We start from the raw sequence: 25,966 nt of genomic DNA on the forward strand, positions 1-25,966 counted from the left end.
GCTATGAGCGGTAAACGGCGCAAAATTTCAGTCCACGTTCCAGTAATCTCTCCTCGACAGTTGAAAGTGACTCTCTTTACCTTCTCCCTGAATTTCTGTTGTTGCTGTCGGTCAGTCACACACACACACACACACACATGCCCGAGGGAGGACTCGAAACTCTGGCGGGAGGGGCCGTGCAATCCGTGACATGGCGCCTCTAACCGCGCGGCCACTCCGCGCGGCTTCCTGCGATGTTTCATCAAGTCTTCTACCGACGCATTGCCGTCGATCTGATTACAAAAAAACAGTAGCGAGACTCCAAGCTGAACACCACTGAATATCACTCAGTGTCCCATTCGGTTTCGTTTATACATCATTTTTTGTCTGTGATAGGCTATGAGCGGTAAACGGCGCAAAATTTCAGTCCACGTTCCAGTAATCTCTCCTCGACAGTTGAAAGTGACTCTCTTTACCTTCTCCCTGAATTTCTGTTGTTGCTGTCGGTCAGTCACACACACACACACACATGCCCGAGGGAGGACTCGAAACTCTGGCGGGAGGGGCCGTGCAATCCGTGACATGGCGCCTCTAACCGCGCGGCCACTCCGCTCGGCTTCCTGCGATGTTTCATCAAGTCTTCTACCGACGCATTGCCGTCGATCTGATTACAAAAAAACAGAAGCGAGACTCCAAGCTGAACACCACTGAATATCACTCAGTGTCCCATTCGGTTTCGTTTATACATCATTTTTTGTCTGTGATAGGCTATGAGCGGTAAACGGCGCAAAATTTCAGTCCACGTTCCAGTAATCTCTCCTCGACAGTTGAAAGTGACTCTCTTTACCTACTCCCTGAATTTCTGTTGTTGCTGTCGGTCAGTCACACACACACACACACACACACACACACACACACACACACACACACACACACACATGCCCGAGGGAGGACTCGAAACTCTGGCGGGGGGGGTCGTGCAATCCGTGACATGGCGCCTCTAACCGCGCGGCCACTCCGCGCGGCTTCCTGCGATGTTTCATCAAGTCTTCTACCGACGCATTGCCGTCGATCTGATTACAAAAAAACAGTAGCGAGACTCCAAGCTGAACACCACTGAATATCACTCAGTGTCCCATTCGGTTTCGTTTATACATCATTTTTTGTCTGTGATAGGCTATGAGCGGTAAACGGCGCAAAATTTCAGTCCACGTTCCAGTAATCTCTCCTCGACAGTTGAAAGTGACTCTCTTTACCTTCTCCCTGAATTTCTGTTGTTGCCGTCGGTCAGTCGCACACACACACACACACACACACACACACACACACACACACACACACACACACATGCCCGAGGGAGGACTCGAAACTCTGGCGGGAGGGGCCGTGCAATCCGTGACATGGCGCCTCTAACCGCGCGGCCACTCCGCGCGGCTTCCTGCGATGTTTCATCAAGTCTTCTACCGACGCATTGCCGTCGATCTGATTACAAAAAAACAGTAGCGAGACTCCAAGCTGAACACCACTGAATATCACTCAGTGTCCCATTCGGTTTCGTTTATACATCATTTTTTGTCTGTGATAGGCTATGAGCGGTAAACGGCGCAAAATTTCAGTCCACGTTCCAGTAATCTCTCCTCGACAGTTGAAAGTGACTCTCTTTACCTTCTCCCTGAATTTCTGTTGTTGCTGTCGGTCAGTCACACACACACACACACACACACACACACACACACACACACACATGCCCGAGGGATGACTCGAAACTCTGGCGGGAGGGGTCGTGCAATCCGTGACATGGCGCCTCTAACCGCGCGGCCACTCCGCGCGGCTTCCTGCGATGTTTCATCAAGTCTTCTACCGACGCATTGCCGTCGATCTGATTACAAAAAAACAGTAGCGAGACTCCAAGCTGAACACCACTGAATATCACTCAGTGTCCCATTCGGTTTCGTTTATACATCATTTTTTGTCTGTGATAGGCTATGAGCGGTAAACGGCGCAAAATTTCAGTCCACGTTCCAGTAATCTCTCCTCGACAGTTGAAAGTGACTCTCTTTACCTTCTCCCTGAATTTCTGTTGTTGCTGTCGGTCAGTCACACACACACACACACACACACACATGCCCGAGGGAGGACTCGAAACTCTGGCGGGAGGGGCCGTGCAATCCGTGACATGGCGCCTCTAACCGCGCGGCCACTCCGCGCGGCTTCCTGCGATGTTTCATCAAGTCTTCTACCGACGCATTGCCGTCGATCTGATTACAAAAAAACAGTAGCGAGACTCCAAGCTGAACACCACTGAATATCACTCAGTGTCCCATTCGGTTTCGTTTATACATCATTTTTTGTCTGTGATAGGCTATGAGCGGTAAACGGCGCAAAATTTCAGTCCACGTTCCAGTAATCTCTCCTCGACAGTTGAAAGTGACTCTCTTTACCTTCTCCCTGAATTTCTGTTGTTGCCGTCGGTCAGTCGCACACACACACACACACACACACACACACACACACACACACACACACACATGCCCGAGGGAGGACTCGAAACTCTGGCGGGAGGGGCCGTGCAATCCGTGACATGGCGCTTCTAACCGCGCGGCCACTCCGCGCGGCTTCCTGCGATGTTTCATCAAGTCTTCTACCGACGCATTGCCGTCGATCTGATTACAAAAAAACAGTAGCGAGACTCCAAGCTGAACACCACTGAATATCACTCAGTGTCCCATTCGGTTTCGTTTATACATCATTTTTTATCTGTGATAGGCTATGAGCGGTAAACGGCGCAAAATTTCAGTCCACGTTCCAGTAATCTCTCCTCGACAGTTGAAAGTGACTCTCTTTACCTTCTCCCTGAATTTGTGTTGTTGCTGTCGGTCAGTCACACACACACACACACACACACACACACACACACACACACACACATGCCCGAGGGATGACTCGAAACTCTGGCGGGAGGGGTCGTGCAATCCGTGACATGGCGCCTCTAACCGCGCGGCCACTCCGCGCGGCTTCCTGCGATGTTTCATCAAGTCTTCTACCGACGCATTGCCGTCGATCTGATTACAAAAAAACAGTAGCGAGACTCCAAGCTGAACACCACTGAATATCACTCAGTGTCCCATTCGGTTTCGTTTATACATCATTTTTTGTCTGTGATAGGCTATGAGCGGTAAACGGCGCAAAATTTCAGTCCACGTTCCAGTAATCTCTCCTCGACAGTTGAAAGTGACTCTCTTTACCTTCTCCCTGAATTTCTGTTGTTGCTGTCGGTCAGTCACACACACACACACACACATGCCCGAGGGAGGACTCGAAACTCTGGCGGGAGGGGCCGTGCAATCCGTGACATGGCGCCTCTAACCGCGCGGCCACTCCGCGCGGCTTCCTGCGATGTTTCATCAAGTCTTCTACCGACGCATTACCGTCGATCTGATTACGAAAAAACAGTAGCGAGACTCCAAGCTGAACACCACTGAATATCACTCAGTGTCCCATTCGGTTTCGTTTATACATCATTTTTTGTCTGTGATAGGCTATGAGCGGTAAACGGCGCAAAATTTCAGTCCACGTTCCAGTAATCTCTCCTCGACAGTTGAAAGTGACTCTCTTTACCTTCTCCCTGAATTTCTGTTGTTGCCGTCGGTCAGTCACACACACACACACACACACACACACACACATGCCCGAGGGAGGACTCGAAACTCTGGCGGGAGGGGCCGTGCAATCCGTGACATGGCGCCTCTAACCGCGCGGCCACTCCGCGCGGCTTCCTGCGATGTTTCATCAAATCTTCTACCGACGCATTGCCGTCGATCTGATTACAAAAAAACAGTAGCGAGACTCCAAGCTGAACACCACTGAATATCACTCAGTGTCCCATTCGGTTTCGTTTATACATCATTTTTTGTCTGTGATAGGCTATGAGCGGTAAACGGCGCAAAATTTCAGTCCACGTTCCAGTAATCTCTCCTCGGCAGTTGAAAGTGACTCTCTTTACCTTCTCCCTGAATTTCTGTTGTTGCCGTCGGTCAGTCACACACACACACACACACACACACACATGCCCGAGGGAGGACTCGAAACTCTGGCGGGAGGGGCCGTGCAATCCGTGACATGGCGCCTCTAACCGCGCGGCCACTCCGCGCGGCTTCCTGCGATGTTTCATCAAGTCTTCTACCGACGCATTGCCGTCGATCTGATTACAAAAAAACAGTAGCGAGACTCCAAGCTGAACACCACTGAATATCACTCAGTGTCCCATTCGGTTTCGTTTATACATCATTTTTTGTCTGTGATAGGCTATGAGCGGTAAACGGCGCAAAATTTCAGTCCACGTTCCAGTAATCTCTCCTCGACAGTTGAAAGTGACTCTCTTTACCTTCTCCCTGAATTTCTGTTGTTGCCGTCGGTCAGTCACACACACACACACACACATGCCCGAGGGAGGACTCGAAACTCTGGCGGGAGGGGCCGTGCAATCCGTGACATGGCGCCTCTAACCGCGCGGCCACTCCGCGCGGCTTCCTGCGATGTTTCATCAAGTCTTCTACCGACGCATTGCCGTCGATCTGATTACAAAAAAACAGTAGCGAGACTCCAAGCTGAACACCACTGAATATCACTCAGTGTCCCATTCGGTTTCGTTTATACATCATTTTTTGTCTGTGATAGGCTATGAGCGGTAAACGGCGCAAAATTTCAGTCCACGTTCCAGTAATCTCTCCTCGACAGTTGAAAGTGACTCTCTTTACCTTCTCCCTGAATTTCTGTTGTTGCTGTCGGTCAGTCACACACACACACACACACACACATGCCCGAGGGATGACTCGAAACTCTGGCGGGAGGGGCCGTGCAATCCGTGACATGGCGCCTCTAACCGCGCGGCCACTTCGCGCGGCTTCCTGCGATGTTTCATCAAGTCTTCTACCGACGCATTACCGTCGATCTGATTACGAAAAAACAGTAGCGAGACTCCAAGCTGAACACCACTGAATATCACTCAGTGTCCCATTCGGTTTCGTTTATACATCATTTTTTGTCTGTGATAGGCTATGAGCGGTAAACGGCGCAAAATTTCAGTCCACGTTCCAGTAATCTCTCCTCGACAGTTGAAAGTGACTCTCTTTACCTTCTCCCTGAATTTCTGTTGTTGCCGTCGGTCAGTCACACACACACACACACACACACACACACACATGCCCGAGGGAGGACTCGAAACTCTGGCGGGTGGGGCCGTGCAATCCGTGACATGGCGCCTCTAACCGCGCGGCCACTCCGCGCGGCTTCCTGCGATGTTTCATCAAATCTTCTACCGACGCATTGCCGTCGATCTGATTACAAAAAAACAGTAGCGAGACTCCAAGCTGAACACCACTGAATATCACTCAGTGTCCCATTCGGTTTCGTTTATACATCATTTTTTGTCTGTGATAGGCTATGAGCGGTAAACGGCGCAAAATTTCAGTCCACGTTCCAGTAATCTCTCCTCGGCAGTTGAAAGTGACTCTCTTTACCTTCTCCCTGAATTTCTGTTGTTGCCGTCGGTCAGTCACACACACACACACACACACACACATGCCCGAGGGAGGACTCGAAACTCTGGCGGGAGGGGCCGTGCAATCCGTGACATGGCGCCTCTAACCGCGCGGCCACTCCGCGCGGCTTCCTGCGATGTTTCATCAAGTCTTCTACCGACGCATTGCCGTCGATCTGATTACAAAAAAGCAGTAGCGAGACTCCAAGCTGAACACCACTGAATATCACTCAGTGTCCCATTCGGTTTCGTTTATACATCATTTTTTGTCTGTGATAGGCTATGAGCGGTAAACGGCGCAAAATTTCAGTCCACGTTCCAGTAATCTCTCCTCGACAGTTGAAAGTGACTCTCTTTACCTTCTCCCTGAATTTCTGTTGTTGCCGTCGGTCAGTCACACACACACACACATGCCCGAGGGAGGACTCGAAACTCTGGCGGGAGGGGCCGTGCAATCCGTGACATGGCGCCTCTAACCGCGCGGCCACTCCGCGCGGCTTCCTGCGATGTTTCATCAAGTCTTCTACCGACGCATTGCCGTCGATCTGATTACAAAAAAGCAGTAGCGAGACTCCAAGCTGAACACCACTGAATATCACTCAGTGTCCCATTCGGTTTCGTTTATACATCATTTTTTGTCTGTGATAGGCTATGAGCGGTAAACGGCGCAAAATTTCAGTCCACGTTCCAGTAATCTCTCCTCGACAGTTGAAAGTGACTCTCTTTACCTTCTCCCTGAATTTCTGTTGTTGCCGTCGGTCAGTCACACACACACACACATGCCCGAGGGAGGACTCGAAACTCTGGCGGGAGGGGCCGTGCAATCCGTGACATGGCGCCTCTAACCGCGCGGCCACTCCGCGCGGCTTCCTGCGATGTTTCATCAAGTCTTCTACCGACGCATTGCCGTCGATCTGATTACAAAAAAGCAGTAGCGAGACTCCAAGCTGAACACCACTGAATATCACTCAGTGTCCCATTCGGTTTCGTTTATACATCATTTTTTGTCTGTGATAGGCTATGAGCGGTAAACGGCGCAAAATTTCAGTCCACGTTCCAGTAATCTCTCCTCGACAGTTGAAAGTGACTCTCTTTACCTTCTCCCTGAATTTCTGTTGTTGCCGTCGGTCAGTCACACACACACACACACACACACATGCCCGAGGGAGGACTCGAAACTCTGGCGGGAGGGGCCGTGCAATCCGTGACATGGCGCCTCTAACCGCGCGGCCACTCCGCGCGGCTTCCTGCGATGTTTCATCAAGTCTTCTACCGACGCATTGCCGTCGATCTGATTACGAAAAAACAGTAGCGAGACTCCAAGCTGAACACCACTGAATATCACTCAGTGTCCCATTCGGTTTCGTTTATACATCATTTTTTGTCTGTGATAGGCTATGAGCGGTAAACGGCGCAAAATTTCAGTCCACGTTCCAGTAATCTCTCCTCGACAGTTGGAAGTGACTCTCTTTACCTTCTCCCTGTATTTCTGTTGTTGCTGTCGGTCAGTCACACACACACACACACACACACACACACACACACACACACATGCCCGAGGGAGGACTCGAAACTCTGGCGGGAGGGGTCGTGCAATCCGTGACATGGCGCCTCTAACCGCGCGGCCACTCCGCGCGGCTTCCTGCGATGTTTCATCAAGTCTTCTACCGACGCATTGCCGTCGATCTGATTACAAAAAAACAGTAGCGAGACTCCAAGCTGAACACCACTGAATATCACTCAGTGTCCCATTCGGTTTCGTTTATACATCATTTTTTTCTGTGATAGGCTATGAGCGGTAAACGGCGCAAAATTTCAGTCCACGTTCCAGTAATCTCTCCTCGACAGTTGAAAGTGACTCTCTTTACCTTCTCCCTGAATTTCTGTTGTTGCTGTCGGTCAGTCACACACACACACACACACACACACACACACACACACACACACACATGCCCGAGGGAGGACTCGAAACTCTGGCGGGAGGGGCCGTGCAATCCGTGACATGGCGCCTCTAACCGCGCGGCCACTCCGCGCGGCTTCCTGCGATGTTTCATCAAGTCTTCTACCGACGCATTACCGTCGATCTGATTACGAAAAAACAGTAGCGAGACTCCAAGCTGAACACCACTGAATATCACTCAGTGTCCCATTCGGTTTCGTTTATACATCATTTTTTGTCTGTGATAGGCTATGAGCGGTAAACGGCGCAAAATTTCAGTCCACGTTCCAGTAATCTCTCCTCGACAGTTGAAAGTGACTCTCTTTACCTTCTCCCTGAATTTCTGTTGTTGCCGTCGGTCAGTCACACACACACACACACACACACACACATGCCCGAGGGAGGACTCGAAACTCTGGCGGGAGGGGCCGTGCAATCCGTGACATGGCGCCTCTAACCGCGCGGCCACTCCGCGCGGCTTCCTGCGATGTTTCATCAAATCTTCTACCGACGCATTGCCGTCGATCTGATTACAAAAAAACAGTAGCGAGACTCCAAGCTGAACACCACTGAATATCACTCAGTGTCCCATTCGGTTTCGTTTATAAATCATTTTTTGTCTGTGATAGGCTATGAGCGGTAAACGGCGCAAAATTTCAGTCCACGTTCCAGTAATCTCTCCTCGGCAGTTGAAAGTGACTCTCTTTACCTTCTCCCTGAATTTCTGTTGTTGCCGTCGGTCAGTCACACACACACACACACACACACACACACACATGCCCGAGGGAGGACTCGAAACTCTGGCGGGAGGGGCCGTGCAATCCGTGACATGGCGCCTCTAACCGCGCGGCCACTCCGCGCGGCTTCCTGCGATGTTTCATCAAGTCTTCTACCGACGCATTGCCGTCGATCTGATTACAAAAAAGCAGTAGCGAGACTCCAAGCTGAACACCACTGAATATCACTCAGTGTCCCATTCGGTTTCGTTTATACATCATTTTTTGTCTGTGATAGGCTATGAGCGGTAAACGGCGCAAAATTTCAGTCCACGTTCCAGTAATCTCTCCTCGACAGTTGAAAGTGACTCTCTTTACCTTCTCCCTGAATTTCTGTTGTTGCCGTCGTTCAGTCACACACACACACACATGCCCGAGGGAGGACTCGAAACTCTGGCGGGAGGGGTCGTGCAATCCGTGACATGGCGCCTCTAACCGCGCGGCCACTCCGCGCGGCTTCCTGCGATGTTTCATCAAGTCTTCTACCGACGCATTGCCGTCGATCTGATTACAAAAAAACAGTAGCGAGACTCCAAGCTGAACACCACTGAATATCACTCAGTGTCCCATTCGGTTTCGTTTATACATCATTTTTTGTCTGTGATAGGCTATGAGCGGTAAACGGCGCAAAATTTCAGTCCACGTTCCAGTAATCTCTCCTCGACAGTTGAAAGTGACTCTCTTTACCTTCTCCCTGAATTTCTGTTGTTGCCGTCGGTCAGTCACACACACACACACACACATGCCCGAGGGAGGACTCGAAACTCTGGCGGGAGGGGCCGTGCAATCCGTGACATGGCGCCTCTAACCGCGCGGCCACTCCGCGCGGCTTCCTGCGATGTTTCATCAAGTCTTCTACCGACGCATTGCCGTCGATCTGATTACAAAAAAGCAGTAGCGAGACTCCAAGCTGAACACCCCTGAATATCACTCAGTGTCCCATTCGGTTTCGTTTATACATCATTTTTTGTCTGTGATAGGCTATGAGCGGTAAACGGCGCAAAATTTCAGTCCACGTTCCAGTAATCTCTCCTCGACAGTTGAAAGTGACTCTCTTTACCTTCTCCCTGAATTTCTGTTGTTGCCGTCGGTCAGTTCGTTAGAACCAGTCCCCTCCTAGGGACGTAGTCCTTTTGGAGGAGGAGCGGTGCCCATTCCTGCTGCTGCACTGTTGCCACCACTCGTTGTGGAAACATTGCGCCACGGCCAAAAGTCTGTGCGATCTGTCGGTATGGTGCTCCCATGTCAGCCATACCACTGACTCGACCTGTCCTAAAATTCAAAAGACAGCGACATCATGCATTACAATTGCTCTGGGAGTGGTTTGTTGTGATCAGCACCTAAACTTTTTCGGTAACGTAGGCACACACGAAGCCGCGCGGTAGCCGCACGGTCTTAGGCGCCTTGCCACGGTTTGCGCTGCTCTCCCCGTCGGAGGTTCGAGTCCTCCCTCGGGCATGGGTGTGTGTGTTGTCCTTAGCGTAAGTTAGATTAAGTTTATGTGTAAGCCTAGTCTAACAACCCTACCACAACAAAGGTCAAAATTTGATAATTATTGTGGTGTTGCTCACGCTGCTAAATACTGCATTTTCGGGCAACAACAAAGTTATTATGTGGCAGGTGTCATTAGAGCACAGCTAATAAAGTCATTTCATGTAATAATGAATAAACTAGGCACTCGTCTTTTCGTGTTTCCCACGCTGGTCCCGTTGTAAAATCATGGCTCAATCGTCGAAAATCTAGGTGGTGGTGATTCCAAGCTCGGATGCAAAGAGGCCTAGGTTTTATTATGCTATATTCAAAAGTTTTATAGATGTGTTTCACAAACCATTCTTGAAGATTAAACCTTTGAAAGTAAGCACAATGGTGATGTAATAAATAAATAAATAAATAAATAAATAAAAGAAAAATCAGCACTCCGAATTTAAGTTACGCTTCCTTTTTATTGCTTTTGTTGCAATATCGCGTAACACACAAAACATCACTTCACAATACAAAACATACTTGAAAACATCTTCCTCACTGTTAAAGTTCACATTTTATAAGCTGACTACGTTATGCGTCTTTCCAACATGACGTCCAAGACTTGACTTTCTCAAGGTCCGACTCTCTAACTAACTGCTTACGCGCCCAAAAATCAAGAGTTACAAGTACGTCAAAGATCATAGTGACAAAAGAAAGAATACACATAAGAATAATATCATTGCAATATAAACATATCGATGTATCAAAGTACCTCTACATTAATGAAATCAAATCTGAATGTTGTCTCAGAAATATGTTAATTACTTTACAGAAACACAGTAGAATATTGCTGGTATCGAGAGGTTGAGGAGAGGTGCCGTAATGGTTACGTAATTCAAGTATCATTAGACTAGGGACCGATGACCTCAGCAGTTTGGTCCCATAGGAACTTAACACTGCACACCCAATAGCCATCATTAACTGACACGATTCATCATCTGTAAACTGAACCCCGTCCATACAGGCTTCGCAAGGCCCAAACTTACCGACCGACCGACCGACCGCCGTTTCATCCTCAGCCGATAGGCTTCGCTGGATGTGGAAAGGAAGGCTCATGTGGTCAGTACACGACTCTCACAGCCGCTAACAGTTTCCGTAGCCGGAGCCGCTAATTGTCAGTCAAGTACCTCCGCAATTGGCGTCACAAGAGATGTGAGCACCCCGCTTGCCAACAGTGCTCGGCAGACGAGAACGGACGCCCATCTAAGTGCTAGTCAAGTCCGACAGCGCTCAACTTTGGTGATGTGACCGGAACTGGTGTTACCGCTGCGGCAAGATTGTTGGCTATCCATCATCAGTAGGAAGAGCTGTTTGTTGCACCGAAAATATACTCACAAAGGGATAAAATTTTAATCAACATATTCCATAGGGCTGTAAATACCGGATATCAATTTGATAGCCTTCGGTCAAGCTATTCGTGATGTAACACCGTTCACCAGTGTACGTACATATACGGAATTTAAGAGTGTTTAGAGGAGACAGAAAAAATAGTATTTTGTGTGACAAAAATGTCAAGTTGCACCATTGTAGGGGTCCATGAAGGTGTTGACGCTAGTCCGCAGCTCGTGGTCGTGCGGTAAGCGTTCTCGCTTCCCACGCCCGGGTTCCCGGGTTCGATTCCCGGCGGGGTCAGGGATTTTCTCTGCTTTGTGATGACTGGGTGTTGTGTGCTGTCCTTAGGTTAGTTAGGTTTAAGTAGTTCTAAGTTCTCGGGGACTGATGACCATAGATGTTAAGTCCCATAGTGCTCAGAGCCATTTGAACCATTTTTTTGTCGACGCTAGTCATGCTCAGAAACGGTGTCCAAACTGCCGGAGGATGAACGTTCTTTTACTAATGCTGCTGAAAATATCGTCCGTTTACTTTAATGCACAACTAACTTTTGTGTGCTAATCATATAGTCTAACGCGCTCAAAATAACCAGTTATTTGACGAGTAACAGCTGTAGCTTCAGACGGACGGCCAACCAGCTCATTTGGAGTATCGTCGTTCATCTCCCCCCCACAAAAAGAAACCCACAGTGCTGAGGCCAGGAAAACATGGTGGACACAGTACTGACCAACCCCTGAGAATCCAACATTTAGAGAAACAAGAGTTCCAAATGTTCTACGACATCAATGGCAAAGTGTCGCGGGTCGCCGTCAAACTGGAACCACAGTCGTTGCCTCACTGGTAGCGAGACTGTGTCCAACATTTTTGGTAGTACTTCGTGGAGAAAAAGAAGGTAATTTTATTCCACTGAGCCCAATCAGACAGTCGTGAACATAACCAGCCCCACATGTGGTAAATCAAACGGCTGTTTGAACGCTTGATGTAGCCCGAGTTTGGAAACAAGCAATTTTCGTCTCCTCTAAACACACTATAAGTCTGTATGCGTACTCACTCGGAAGGAAAACTTCGTCTTAGCGTGAGATCATATGCGACCTCTGAGTGTGTCCGTGTATGGGATGAGCGCTGGTTACGGACGCTGGTCAGGGGACGACAAACCCGGCCGTTGACCCCATGGCCGCCGGGTGCTCTTCATTAGCGAGCATTACGCAGGAAGTCTGCTCGCCGCGGGCGCTAACGGGAGCGCCCGTCTCAGCAGGTGTTGTGCGGCGAACGAATTGGTCCCCTACTACCTGCACTGCCAAACCGTCGCACAGTACCTTCCGTCAGTACAAAACTCCATCCAAACGACTGTAATCTATCGCAGCTCTCTGATTTTCTTCTTTCTTTTTTGTGGTGGCTGTATTACTGCAGTGACATGTTTGACTACTGCAGCTGCTGCGCGAGTCCGTTACATGTTTATTGGGTGTCGTGTTCGATACTAATACTATTCCCGAGACAGTCTGCTTCTTTCTGATTCTGCCAACCCATCATCCAATGTCCCTCCGCCTAAACGTCGCCTTGGCTTGTAATTTTTTAAACCAACGGTCACTGGAACTTCAGCTGTTCTACGTAGTTCTGTTGAATTTATGAATTAACTGATTGTTCCAGAAGATTCCTCGTTCCTATTATTTGATAGTTCTTTGCCAAGCAGACTATCAGTATACAACCATCGTAACAGATAGTCAAAAGGGTATTTCCGAAAATAAAAAACCATGCGAAAAAGTTATACGTATTACGAAGAGCAGACGAGCAGTTACAGCGCATACAGATAACAGACAGTTATCATTTGGAAAAGGGTCCCGGCCCGAAACTAGCATCGAGAAAGTAAAAAAAAAAAAAAAAAGCGAAATTCACAACTTTGGACAGTTTTTTGTTGTATTGATTAACAGAAGTTGCTGATCTATAAAATTCCAGCGTGGTGAAAGTTGGTAAACTATCTGTAGTTGGACGTAAATAAATTCATACTGGACAGCCAGTGCCATCTGTTTACACATAGGCAGTAAAAGTAGAGGACTGCCCACTGTGACGTAATGTAACACTCGTCATAATATTTCCGGAATTGTGGATCTCCAGACAAAGTTGTATTTTATTGTAACTATTACTTGGTTTCCCTACATCTTTATGTATAGATTTTTTTTAGCTTCACCTACTCTTTTACATGTGGGAAATAAATAGAGAACTTTGGCTGTTACGTAAATTGAGATTAGCTGTATGCATTTGTAAACTGCGATCTCTGTTGGACTACTCTTCGTGCATGCCTGAGTTGTATTGGAATGTGTTGTTATAATTACGTTCGGTCTGCATGATTACATCTAACTGTGTGTAATTGTAGATTCCTAATTGTGTACGACTGTCCCATGGCGTCTGATCAACGTCCTGTTTCTATGTTTTATTCTTCTGTTATTTGTATTTATAGCACTGATGATAGCTGTCCTGTCAGCTGAAATCTAGATCTGCAGACACGTTACGTTACAACCGATGCTGACCTTCCCACTGTCGTGACGTAGATACAGGCCATACGAAAGGGTGTCTGGGATATACAAGGAACTAAAACGCGAAATATTTTTGTGTAAACTTGAAAAATCGGTAACTGGCTGTGTGACATTCCTGTTTGCCCCCCATTATGTATCTTGCGGCAAGGCTCTTAGCAGTGATACGCGTACCGAGGCTCACACGCACTCAATTTCCTCTCGCTTTTTACGTGAACATAATAGAACAGAACATCGTTAATATTGGTAAAAAGTAGCCTTGCCCTGCACGTACTATATACGGATATATCGTATACAGATGAAGGTACCACTTCCAGCTTTAAAGTATTGTGTATGTAGCAGTCAGTGTTGAAGGTAATCGTAATTCAAAAGAGCCGATTGGGCCTTTATATCGAATAGCTACCCTGTCCATCACGCCAAACGTTCGTCACGTATGACGCTGAGTAATGAACTGTTGGGTGAATGGCTGAGGGGGGTGGGGGGCACGTCGGCGATGTGAAATTCACCAGTACAGCGTCCCAGTGTACGCCAAACTATGAACGAGATTGGATGGAACTGGTGGATTCCTAGTCTATAGGGTCATAAACGTAGCTATAGAGATTGCCAGCGTCCTCTGCCGACGAATGTTTGTGCGCTGTCCGCTGATTGAAGTGCAGCACACAAGCGAACAGTGGGGCACAGACTTTTTCTACTGATTGAAATCGGCAATACCCGACCGTTATTGCCACGTGTATAGTGTGTTCGTCATTCCCTACTGGCACACCTTGTGATCAGATGCCAGCGTTTGGAATCGTCTAGTTACAACACACACACACACACACACACACACACACACACTACTACAAACAACACAATACGTATATACATCTCATACACACCGTTTGCATGAGGCAGCGAGATGAAATGTTCAGCACTTTTCGGAGATCATTCGTGTACAAAACGTCATTAGCTCAAATCCACATCTTAGTACTTACTATGATGGGTGATCGTACAATATAGCTAATTGTTCAAATGTATGTGAATTCCTAAGGGATCAAACTGCTGAGGTCATCGGTCCCTAGACTTACACGCCACTTTAACTAACTTATGCTAAGAATAACACACACACACACACACACACCCATGCCCGAGGGAAGACTCTAACCTCCGGTGGGAGGGGCCGCGCAGTCTGTGACATGGTGCCTCAAACCGCGCGGCCACACCGCGCGTATATAGGTAATTCACTGACTACGATCAGGAAGGAGAAACTGCCATAGTCCTGCATATATTTATCTGCGTCATGTCTGTGAGGAGGATAATAAATCGTGAATTGTAGTGCTCGAGTTTTTGTTTACGTTCTGCGACATAATTATGCAAATGCAAGAAAAGGTGGTAAACGTACTGACTGCAGATACGCACCTATTACTCAGGAGTACCCGCAGACAGGCTCAGGAGCTACAGATTATATGTTTCCATCTGAAAAAACAGTATATGACGGTAGTATAAATATGGCTTCCCGGCCATTGACCTTCTTGTGTGAACGCACACGCTATGCCCGAACTCGTACGGGACTTGGTAGATTAATCTTCCACGAGTAATGAGTATGATGGGCAAACATCTATTAGGCGCACTACGAATGTAGTGGTGTGGACATGTTGGGAATGTGGATCTCACGGGGAGCGTGCAAGGGATAAGTCCCTGCAGACGCACTATCCTCTGTGCCCTCGGTGGCTCAGATGGATAGAGCGTCTGCCATGTAAGCAGGAGATCCCGGGTTCGAGTCCCGGTCGGGGCACACATTTTCAACATGTCCCCAGTGAAGTATATCGACGCCTGTTTGCAGCTAGGGCGTCTATTTAATTATCATTTCATGAAAAAACAGTGTTACATGTTGTGCATAGAAATTTGGCGTTCAGCTATTTTTTTGTTAAATTAAAATGACAGATAGCTCTGCTTGTATATCAACTCAGTGTACACGATCGACCCTTTCGATAGGTAATAACGTTTTCGGTAACAGCCATAATTATTCTGAACCTTTACTTTATTTCAATAAATGCTTGACTGCAAGGCAACAAGTTGCCCCAATTTTCTAATAGGAACCATACCAGAATATAATAAAATACTGGCTGCCTTCAAAGCTGTAATTTCAAATGCGAATTTCATATACTGCGTTGTCACAACGTTATGACGGTTTCAAATTTGAATAACACACTAATTAATCGCAAAACGAAGTTGAACATTTTACATAAGGTTGCTTATGAAATACTAAATCAGACAAAGGAGGACCATTGGCGCCTACACTAGGCATTTCTCCCTGATTTTGAACACACCTTTCGTAGCACCTGAAGGAATTCTGGAAATTTCATCGCGAATTCGATCTTTTTTTGACTGTTGCAAACTTCTCGGCCGGTCGGAGTACGCTGTCGCCTTCAAATAACAATGTAGGTAAACGTCTGACACGCTAAAATCAGGTGAGAGAAGCGGCCAATCAACACAAGCCTGTTTGGAAATTATTCCGTTACCAAATGCTTCACGGAGAACCTGCAAGGTCTTCTTGGATGCGTGTCATGTCACGCCGTCACGTTGGAACGTTTTCGTAAAAAACGGCTGTGAACTGCTGCGCACACGTTCCATCTCCTCGTCAGTTCGGGCGGTTTTCCGATGGCCGGTTGACTTTCGATTCGATGCATTGGCGCTTGAACGGAAATTTCTTACGCAGTGTAATACTGTTCCAGGAGCAGAAATTTGACATCTTGGCTAAATCTTGAACTGCTTACGAAAGACACGTTGCACGCGCACGACAGATTCGCCATTGCGAAACTATCACTCCACCCCGAACGCACGATGTTCCTTCGTCCAGTACGAAACGATTACTGACCTCTATATGGGTTGAAACTTGACACTTTGCACTATTAATAGACACCGCTTCGTCGTTGTATCTTGTTTTCGGTGCGCGTTTTTCAAATTTGAAATCGTCAAAACATCGTGAAATACCCTGTAGTACTCACCCCCCTCACACGGAACGCGCCGGCCTGAGTGGCCGAGCGGTTCTAGGCGCTACAGTCTGGAGCCGAGCGATCGCTACGGTCGCAGGTTCGAATCCTGCCTCGGGCATGGATGTGTGTGATGTCCTTAGGTTAGTTAGGTTTAATTAGTTCTAAGTTCTAGGCGACTGATGACCTCAGAAGTTAAGTCGCATAGTGCTCAGAGCCATTTTTTACCTCATTTTACAGAAACTGTAATCTCCCCACTATAGGTTTTTGTATGAAATTGGTAATGAAAGACAAAGAAGTGGATGGTGGTGAGAAGAACGGAACGTATTAAAATAAACGGCAATGACCGGTATCAGTAACGAATCAATAGTTTTTGAGTGTTGCTTTGCGGATTGGTGACGTTTGGGATGAGATTTCTCCCGAATAGGTTTGGAGAGAGCAAGTGTAGAAATGGGAAGGAGTGACATGGAAAACTGTCGAAAATGACTGACATTAGTGCCACACCCATTGGCTTCCGGGGTCGTTGGCTGAATGGTGACATTGTCGACGATATTTCACTCCTAGTGGCGGGTTAAGGTTGGGAGTTGTGCGACGTAAGAACAGGTAACCAACATGAACCATATCCAGTTGCATAACGGAATGGCAATCAGGATTTGTGCCGGATGGGGACTCTAAGCCGGATTTTCCGCTTTACGCCTCAATTCTTATAGTTTATTCTTATGTTTATTCTTCAGGAAGATTTGGTGCATTCCTCTGGATGACACCGATCGTGGAAACATTCGGGGCATAGAAATTCCAAACACTACGTGCATCGCGCGAATGCAGGTTTGCCACAACGACATTTCTTCACGTCTATCTCACTCCGGAATGAAACATCGTTAACGTCCACACGTTGGCAGTAATTTCGCGGAAGATTATGCATAACGGATCACTTTTCCGCAATCTGGCGCTTGCAGTTGATTATGAATCAAGATAAACTACATGAATTTCACCGAAAACAATTTAGATAATTTTTCATCCATTTATTGCTTTTTTTTTTTCTCCACGAGAGATGCAATTAGTAGTCTAACAGCGACAACGTTATTTCAATACACATTGGAAGACATTCGTGTAGTAACCTTCTACGGACGTGGGCAAATAAAGACAAAACAAAAATAAAAATAATAATCAGGTTTAGAATATGGGGCGCGAAAGTTGGAAGCAGCGACACTAGCCACTGTGCCACTGCTTCGAATGGACTGTTTTCTCGCTGAAAGGTATATACGAGTAAATTACCTCGAAAACTTTGGCCGTCGTTTTCTCAGAAACGGCCGCACATCTACGGATAAGCCGAGACGCGTGTTCGCTTACTTGGACCCATTTCTCCACTGAGCGAAGGTGCTGGGAAATCGGGTTACGCCACTTGCCTAACGACGACAAGTACTAAATATTTATCACGTTAATAGAAAGAGACTTGGTACTACCCAAGCACCACTCGGTCTCACTGCTTGACTTCCGCCAGTTCGTCTTCTCACAACCTGCATGAGTCTTGCTTGGAGAGCTCATTCGTTGGAGCACTTGCCCGCGAGAGCAAAAGTCCCGGCTTCGAGTACCGGTCCATCACACAGTTTTACTCCTCCGTGTTCTTTCCCCCACGCTTCTCCATTTCGTGCCTCTGCTCCGTTATGGCCCTTCCAACGCGAGCATTCTTTCCCGCTTCCTCCTCATACTCCTCATATCCCCACTCCCCACTCCCCACCTCTCCACCATTTCGTCTGCTTTTAATTCCTCCGGAATGTATTTAATGCCGGCGCCTCTAATGGCTGATGACACCCAGATATAAGCAAGAGTCCTTTGCGGGCGCGGCCGTATTTCTTCGGACAGACAGCGGCCGGCGCGCGGCTATAAATCGCTGCTATCAGCGCCCCCCCCCCTCTCCCCCACTACTGTGCGAGAATGGCCTGCCCGCCTGCTGGCCGCGGGCACGCGCCGCCATTGTCGCGGGAAGCGGGGGAATCCCCAGCACTAATTCAAGCGCTGCACCGCAGCCGTTGCGCTCGGAACGGAAGCCGTTATCAGGTTTCCGCTGCAAATTAATTTCGGCCGCGCGCGCATCGCCGCTTTAATTATTCACAGCGCGGCTCTTTTCAAAGGCCGCGCGACGCTCATTGGCGGCAGTCGCAGCCGGCCTATTGCCGGACGCCCCATCCGTGGCTGCCGATTAAAAGCGCGGTCCTACCCCGGATCTGCTGCGCTGCTGCTGCGTGCGACTGTGGACGGATTAATCACATTACTGCCTTTATCACTGCTGATTGCCAATCCCACCCCCCTCTTGCCTGCGTGTTGACTCTCTCTTTCTGAGAGCCAGCACCTGCAATTCTAGCATCGACTAACCTCCTTTCGTGTAAGATTAAAGCTTTTGCGGCCCCTAGCAATTACGATAAAACATTTTGGGGCTTGGCGCAGCGTTATTGCTTCTCCTGTGCTCTCCTCTGTCTTTTGAAGCTTCACCTCTGTGCTTGATTCTGTAGTATTACTTTGCTCGGTCTTAATTTTTCCTCTACCGTCGCTCCATACCCTGGCCTGTCATGGGCGAAACAGAACCGGCAGCAAAGCAAATTTCTACATCTGCATCTACGTTATTACTCTGCAGTTCACAATTAAGTGCTTGGCAGAGGATTCTTCGAACCACCCTCAAATATTTCTCTACCCTTCCACTCTCTAAGAGCGCGCGGGAAAAGTGAACAATTAAATCTCTCTTTACGAGCTCTGATTTCTCTTATTTTATTATGATGATCATTTCTCTCTATATAGATCAGCGATACTAAAATATTTTCACATTCTAAGGAGAAGTTTCATGAAAATCGCCTTTGGTTCAACGATCGCCATTCCAATTCACGTGTCATATCCGTGACACATTCTCCCCAATTTTCCGTCAATACACGAGGATCTGCCCTTCTTTTAACTTTTAGTATAACTTCCGCCAGTCCTATCTGGCAAGGATCCTACGCAACACAGCAGTACTCCAACAGAGAACGAACAAGCCTTGTGTAGGCAGTCTCTTTAGTAGACGTGTTGCATCTTCTACGTGTTTTATCAATAAAACGTAGTCCTTCCCCACAACATTACCTACGTGATCGTTCCGACTTCGCAATTATAATTCCTAGGTATTTAGTAGAAATGTCAACCTTTAATTTTGTGTGATTTAAGTTGTAATCAAAATTTAACTGATTTCTTTTTTGTACTCATGTGGATAACATCACACTTTTCCTTACTGAGAGACAGTTGCCACTTTTCGCAGCACTCATCATGTCTAAATAACCGTTCTTTCAGAAATTTTTTTCATCTTTGTCCTGTATGGGAGACGGGGGAGGGGGATCAGATCAATGGGGTCTGCGCTGAAATTGTCAGGTGGCCACTAGTACAGTTTGTCAGTATAATAGAAATTCGATAACCTTGCTCGCTGGTTTGTGTTAATTTTGCACATTTCCTAGGCTGACTGCCTGCTAATCTCTTCCAGGACATTGTGGTGTAAGTCTTCGTAGATTTAGCATACTAGTTCTTCTTGTATATGTCATAGGGTACTTGTGTTTTTGAACTGAATTCTCGGTGGCGCCTTTTATTTCAAATGCGAATTCTTAGCGTTCCCTATTACGAAGTTAAAAATCGCTGTTTACTTAGAGATTTTTCCCCTTCTCGATCGCTGCTCTATTGATTAATTAAGGCGATAAATTCGTGATGTACCGCCCATTAAAACAAGAATTTTTTTTTTTAAAGTGAAAGACAGTTCGCTACATGGCAATGAACCAGTTAGGCTAGACACGCATGAACGATTTTTCGATTGACCGATTTTACTGGGCGACAGCGAGCATCGAGCTTTTGGAAATCGGTCGATAACTGTGCACGCACACAATGATATAGGCCGAAGCAATGAATTAAAATTTATACCAGCTACGGAATTCGAAACCGGGTCACCTGCCTACTGTCATGATTAAATTGTTAATCAGTCACCAGTGCTTTAGGCATTATCGCAAGTGGACAATATTACACGCACGTCTCGACACAAATCCCAATTTTTGTAAAAGCATCAGAAAAGCGTATTGCATGCTTCATATGTCTGTGAGATCAACACGGTGGCAAGCAAACAGGAGAGAAGGCAACATTCCTACAGAAAACTATTTCTTGGATATTTCTGCAATAACTGTACGTGCTTCGCAAGTGACTCAAGTTAATCATAAATGTTGTTCTGCATAATTTACTTCGCCAGCATGATCTGTTCGTTGACAGTATGGCCATATATAGACGCTTTTCTGAGTAAAGTTCTTGTAACTTACATTCTGAAATACTTAAATGTATAATAACTATATTTCATTATTGTGTATCCGTATGTAATAAAATGATTTGCCCAGCAGTTCGGTATTTCGTTCATATACATTGTTGCTATGATTAGTAAAAATGTTCGTGTTTTTTTTCACCATAGGCTAGTTCGCTTCATCTTGATGTCAAAGTCCACACACAGATTTGCAGGCATAATCGCTCTTTAATTTGGCGCTCACTGTAACATTCCCTTTTTTTTGTCTTACAGCGTCAGCTGATATTCTACAAAAAGAAATTAACCAGTTTCCATGAGTCCTCTCCATTTTTACAAACTGTCACACTGTGCCGTAATCGACCGAGCGAAAACAAAAAAAATTCGCGGCACAGCTTGCAATACTGTCCTCTTCAATCCGTCGGCCGATTGTTGAATCGTGCATGAGCCTGTTTCCACACAGCATCATTGTTACAGCAAAACGATCCTGTGATAGGCAGGTCGAAAAGTCGTTCAGGGCGCGCCGAGCCTTCGAGTTCCTGCCCTCAGGCGGCGCGTCACGAAGCACTCCCCTAATCACCGTCGGAGCGCGCATTACAACCGCAGTTGCTCTAGTTTAATTTAGCGGAGCTCTGAAGAGGATTGCAGTACGTAATTGCAGGCAACAAATTACGATGTAATGACCACGAGAACAGCGGGAACATAACGCCAGCGAGCTATATAGTGGAGCCACTGGCGCACTGCAAGCGCCTCCTCTAGGATCACATTTTGCAATTAGTGACCACACAGCACGCACGCACCCTCGAGCGCGCGCGCGCACACACACACACACACACACACACACACACACACACACACACACACGACAAAAGCCAGAATTCCGGTGAGTAGATCCACGCTTCCAGTAGCAGCGACTTCATGTACTCAGTAATCTCCTTCCTGGCTTCATCTCTATCGTGAATACTCCATTCCGCCGGCCGGGGTGGCCAAGCGGTTAAAGGCGCTACAGTCTGGAACCGTGCGACTGCTACGGTCGCAGGTTCGAATCCTGCCTCGGGCATGGATGTGTGTGATGTCCTTAGGTTAGTTAGGTTTACGTAGTTCTAAGTTCTAGGGGACTGATGACCTTAGAAGTTAAGTCCCATAGTGCTCAGAGCCAGCCAATACTCCATTCCAGTCAGACAATTATACCATCTGTGCATCCTACGTAAGAAGGAAGGAACATTATGGTTTAATGATATCATTAGAGCTGAAGCACAGTCTTGGATTGGGGAAGGCAGCCCACCATGCCCCTTTAAAGGAACTTCCTTGTCACTCAACTTAACTGCTTTCAAGAAATCATTGACATTATAAATCCAGATGGCCGTACGGGAATTCCTGTATCCTACCACAGGGCCACCTCATTCAATACCTACTACAGATACAGGAAATGTATTCTCAGTTGTAAATATGAACCACCTTCGGCTGCATATTGGAATAACGACAGTGAAAATTTGTGCCGGAGCGACACTCGAACCGGATTTCCTGTCTTACGCAAGCGGTCGCCTTAACCGCTTCGGCCATCCAGGCACGAATCACAGCCAGACCCAAGCTTCTATATGTCCTGCACTCGAACTTTACACATATTCCCGTCCGCGAGAGACATATTTATCGAGAGTCTGGCAGTTCAGAATAAATACACTACTGGCCATTAAAATTCCTACACCACGAAGATGACGTGTCACAGACGCGAAATTTAACCGACAGGAAGAAGATTCTGTGATATGAAAATGAATAGCTTTTCAGAGCATTCACACAAGGTTCGCGCCGGTGGCGACACCTACAACGTGCCGACATTAGGAAAGTTTCCAACCGACTTCTCAAACACAAACAGCAGTCGACCGGCGCTGCCTGGTGAAACGTTGTTGTGATGCCTCGTGTAAGGAGGAGAAATGCGTTCCATCACGTTTCCAACTTTGATAAATGTCGGATTGTAGCCTATCGCGATTGCGGTTTATCGTATCGCGACATTGCTGCTCGCGTTGGTCGAGATCCAATGACTGTTAGCAGAACATGGAATCGGTGGGTTCAGGAGGGTAATACGGAACGCCGTCCCGGATCCCAACGGCCTCGTATCACTAGCAGTCGACATGACAGGCATCTTATCCGCATGACAGTAACGGATCGTGCAGCCACGTCTCGATCCCTGAGTCAGCAGATAGGGACGTTTGGAAGAAAACAACCATCTGCACGAACAGTTCGACGAAGTTTGTAGCAGCATGGACTATCAGCTCGGAGACCATGTCTGCGGTTACCCTTGACGCTGCATCACAGACAGGAGCGCCTGCGATGGTGCACTCAACGACAAACCTGGGTGCACGAATGGCAAAACGTCATTTTTACGATGAATCCAGGTTCTCTTTACACCATCATGATGGTCGCGTCAGTGTTTGGCGACATCGCGGTGAACGCACATTGGAAGCGTGTATTCGTCATCGCCATACTGGCGTATCACCAGGCATATCACCAGGCGTGATGCTATGGTGTGCCATTGGTTACACTTCTTGTTCGCATTGACGGCACTTTGAACAGTGGACGTTACATTTCAGATGTTTTACGACCCGTGGCTCTACCCTTCATTCTATCCCTGCGAAACCCTACATTTCAGCAGGATAATGCACGACCGCATGTTGCAGGTCCTGTACGGGCCTTTCTGGATACAGAAAATGTTCGACTGCTGCCCTGACCAGCACATTCTCCAGATCTCTCACCAATTGAATAGTCTGGTCAGTGGTGGCCGAGCAACTGGCTCGTCACAATACGCCAGTCACTACTCTTGATGAACTGTGGTATCGTGTTGAAGCTGCATGGGCAGCTGTACCTGTACACGCCATCCAAGCTCTGTTTGACTCAATGCCCAGGCGTATCAAGGCCGTTATTACGGCCAGAGGTGGTTGTTCTGGGTACTGATTTCTCAGGATCTTTGCACTCAAATTGCGTGAAAATGTAATCACATGTAAGTTCTAGTATAATATATTCGTCCAATGAATACTCGTTTATCATCTGCATTTCTTCTTGGTGTAGCAATTTTAATGGCCAGTAGCGTACGAAATAGCAGTGACTGTGTTATTAGGAAGTACCATGCAATGTTCCTTCGGACATGCATGCCTGCTCCGTACTTATTAATAACAAGTCACTGCTATTTAGTATTTATTCGCCAACACCAGGCCTTCTACTCCCAATAAATATGTCCTTGCTGAACGGGAATATACTTAACGTAAAGGGTGCGTAGATAGATAACATTCCATCAGAATTTCCAAGATCACTGAGGGATGTGGCAACAAAACGACTATTCACGTTGGTGTTTAGACTGTATGAGTCTGGCGACATACCATCTGACTTTCGGAAAAATATCATCCACACAATTCCAAAGATTTCAAGCGCTAACAAGTGCGAGAACTGTCGCACAATCAGTTTGATAGCTCATGCATCCAAGTTGTTGACAAGAATAATACACAGTAGAATGGAAAAGAAAATTGAGGATGCACTAGATGACGATTAGTTTGGCTTTGGGAAAGGTAAAGGCACCAGAGAGGCTATTCTGACGTTGCTGTTGATATGGAAACAAGAATAAAGAAAAATCAAGACACTTTTATATGTTTTGTCGACCTGGAAAAAGCGATCGACAGTGTAAAATGGTGCAGGGTGGCCGAAATTCTGAGAAAAACAAGAGTAAGCTGTAGGGATGGTTCAAATGGCTCTGAGCACTATGGGACTCAACTGCTGAGGTCATTAGTCCCCTAGAACTTAGAACTAGTTAAACCTAACTAACCTAAGGACATCACACACAACCATGCCCGAGGCAGGATTCGAACCTGCGACCGTAGCGGTCTCGCGGTTCCAGACTGCAGCGCCAGAACCGCGCGGCCACTTCGGCCGGCAGCTGTAGGGAGAGACGGGTAATGTACGATATGTACAAGCTGTGAGAGCTGGCCGTGTATCATACTGGATAGCTCGTTGGTAAATCTGCGAAAGGAATGGCGAGGTTCGATTCCCGGTTTGGCACACAGAATGCATATGCCATAAAGTTTCAGCACCGTAACTGTTTGTTTACGTGCTCAAAGTGACAGATCTCTGTACAGTTCAATTTCCACCAGCACTGACTACACCGACATGAAACATGAAGCGGCTTTAAATACACAATATCTGAAGATGAGCCTGCACTGCCATCCCATAAGATAGAAGATGTTTTTGAAAACTATTTAAAGCTACTTATCGCAGTAATAATACAAAGCTTCTGCTATATTGTACACAGTAGTGTGTTCAGTGTCCATTATGGATGAGACAGATGATAACCTATTACTTCATTGCATACATTGCATTATATATTTTATAGCTTTCTGAATTGTCTTCTGCGTTTAGACAACGAGAAAGGATCACAATCACGAAGCTGCTCATCCAGTTCCAGTGGCATACAATACAAGAGAGATGGCTTGCTTTTAAAATTCCGACAGCTTATGTTTCTTAAGGATCAGCCAACATTTGGCTTCCACCTACATGTATCCTGTGAAAGGGCCATTAACCTAAAATTCGAGAGATTCGAACACACCCAGATTTAGGTTTCCTTTAATTTCCGTAAAATCGATTAATACAAATTTTGGGACAGTTCCTTTGAAAGCGCACTGCCGATTTCCTTCATCCATCCTTCCGCAATCCGAGCACAAACTCCAATCGCCTAGTCATCGATGGGACTTTAAACTGAAATCTTTCTTCCTTTCTTACATCTTCAGGTGCATCTTTCGGTATTGCAGCAGGAAAGGAGCAAGAGGGAGTGGAAAACGTAGTACACTTCGCCGTATACCACACAGTGTCTTGCGGAGTATATATGAATTGTGATATCTTGTTCAGATCAGCTAGTAACGCGATACATGCAATTGTAGTAGTATGTAATTTTTTTCCCTTTTAATGCAGTGAACCACATCTTGTTTCTTCAGTTACCATAGCAGGTTATGTTTCAAGGTTACTCTGCAGTGGTACGGAAATTTGAGCGCGATTTTAGTAGCAAGTGTCTGCGCGATGTGGAAGCGGTCAGTGCGCCTGCGCGCTGGCA

At 47.0% G+C, this 25,966-nt stretch overlaps 1 protein-coding gene and 1 non-coding gene across 4 annotated transcripts in view; both read left to right on the plus strand.

Annotated features, from left to right (window-relative positions):
* Positions 1-25,966, plus strand: part of LOC126253261 (putative polypeptide N-acetylgalactosaminyltransferase 9) — a 598,235-nt gene that overhangs the window by 134,921 nt on the left and 437,348 nt on the right. The window lies entirely within an intron of this gene.
* Positions 15,317-15,391, plus strand: Trnat-ugu (transfer RNA threonine (anticodon UGU)). The gene has a single exon. It is a non-coding gene; the product is annotated as a tRNA-Thr (tRNA).

This window comes from Schistocerca nitens, chromosome 4 (assembly GCF_023898315.1).
Source record: "Schistocerca nitens isolate TAMUIC-IGC-003100 chromosome 4, iqSchNite1.1, whole genome shotgun sequence".
In the NCBI taxonomy this organism is placed as follows: Eukaryota; Metazoa; Arthropoda; class Insecta; order Orthoptera; family Acrididae; genus Schistocerca; species Schistocerca nitens.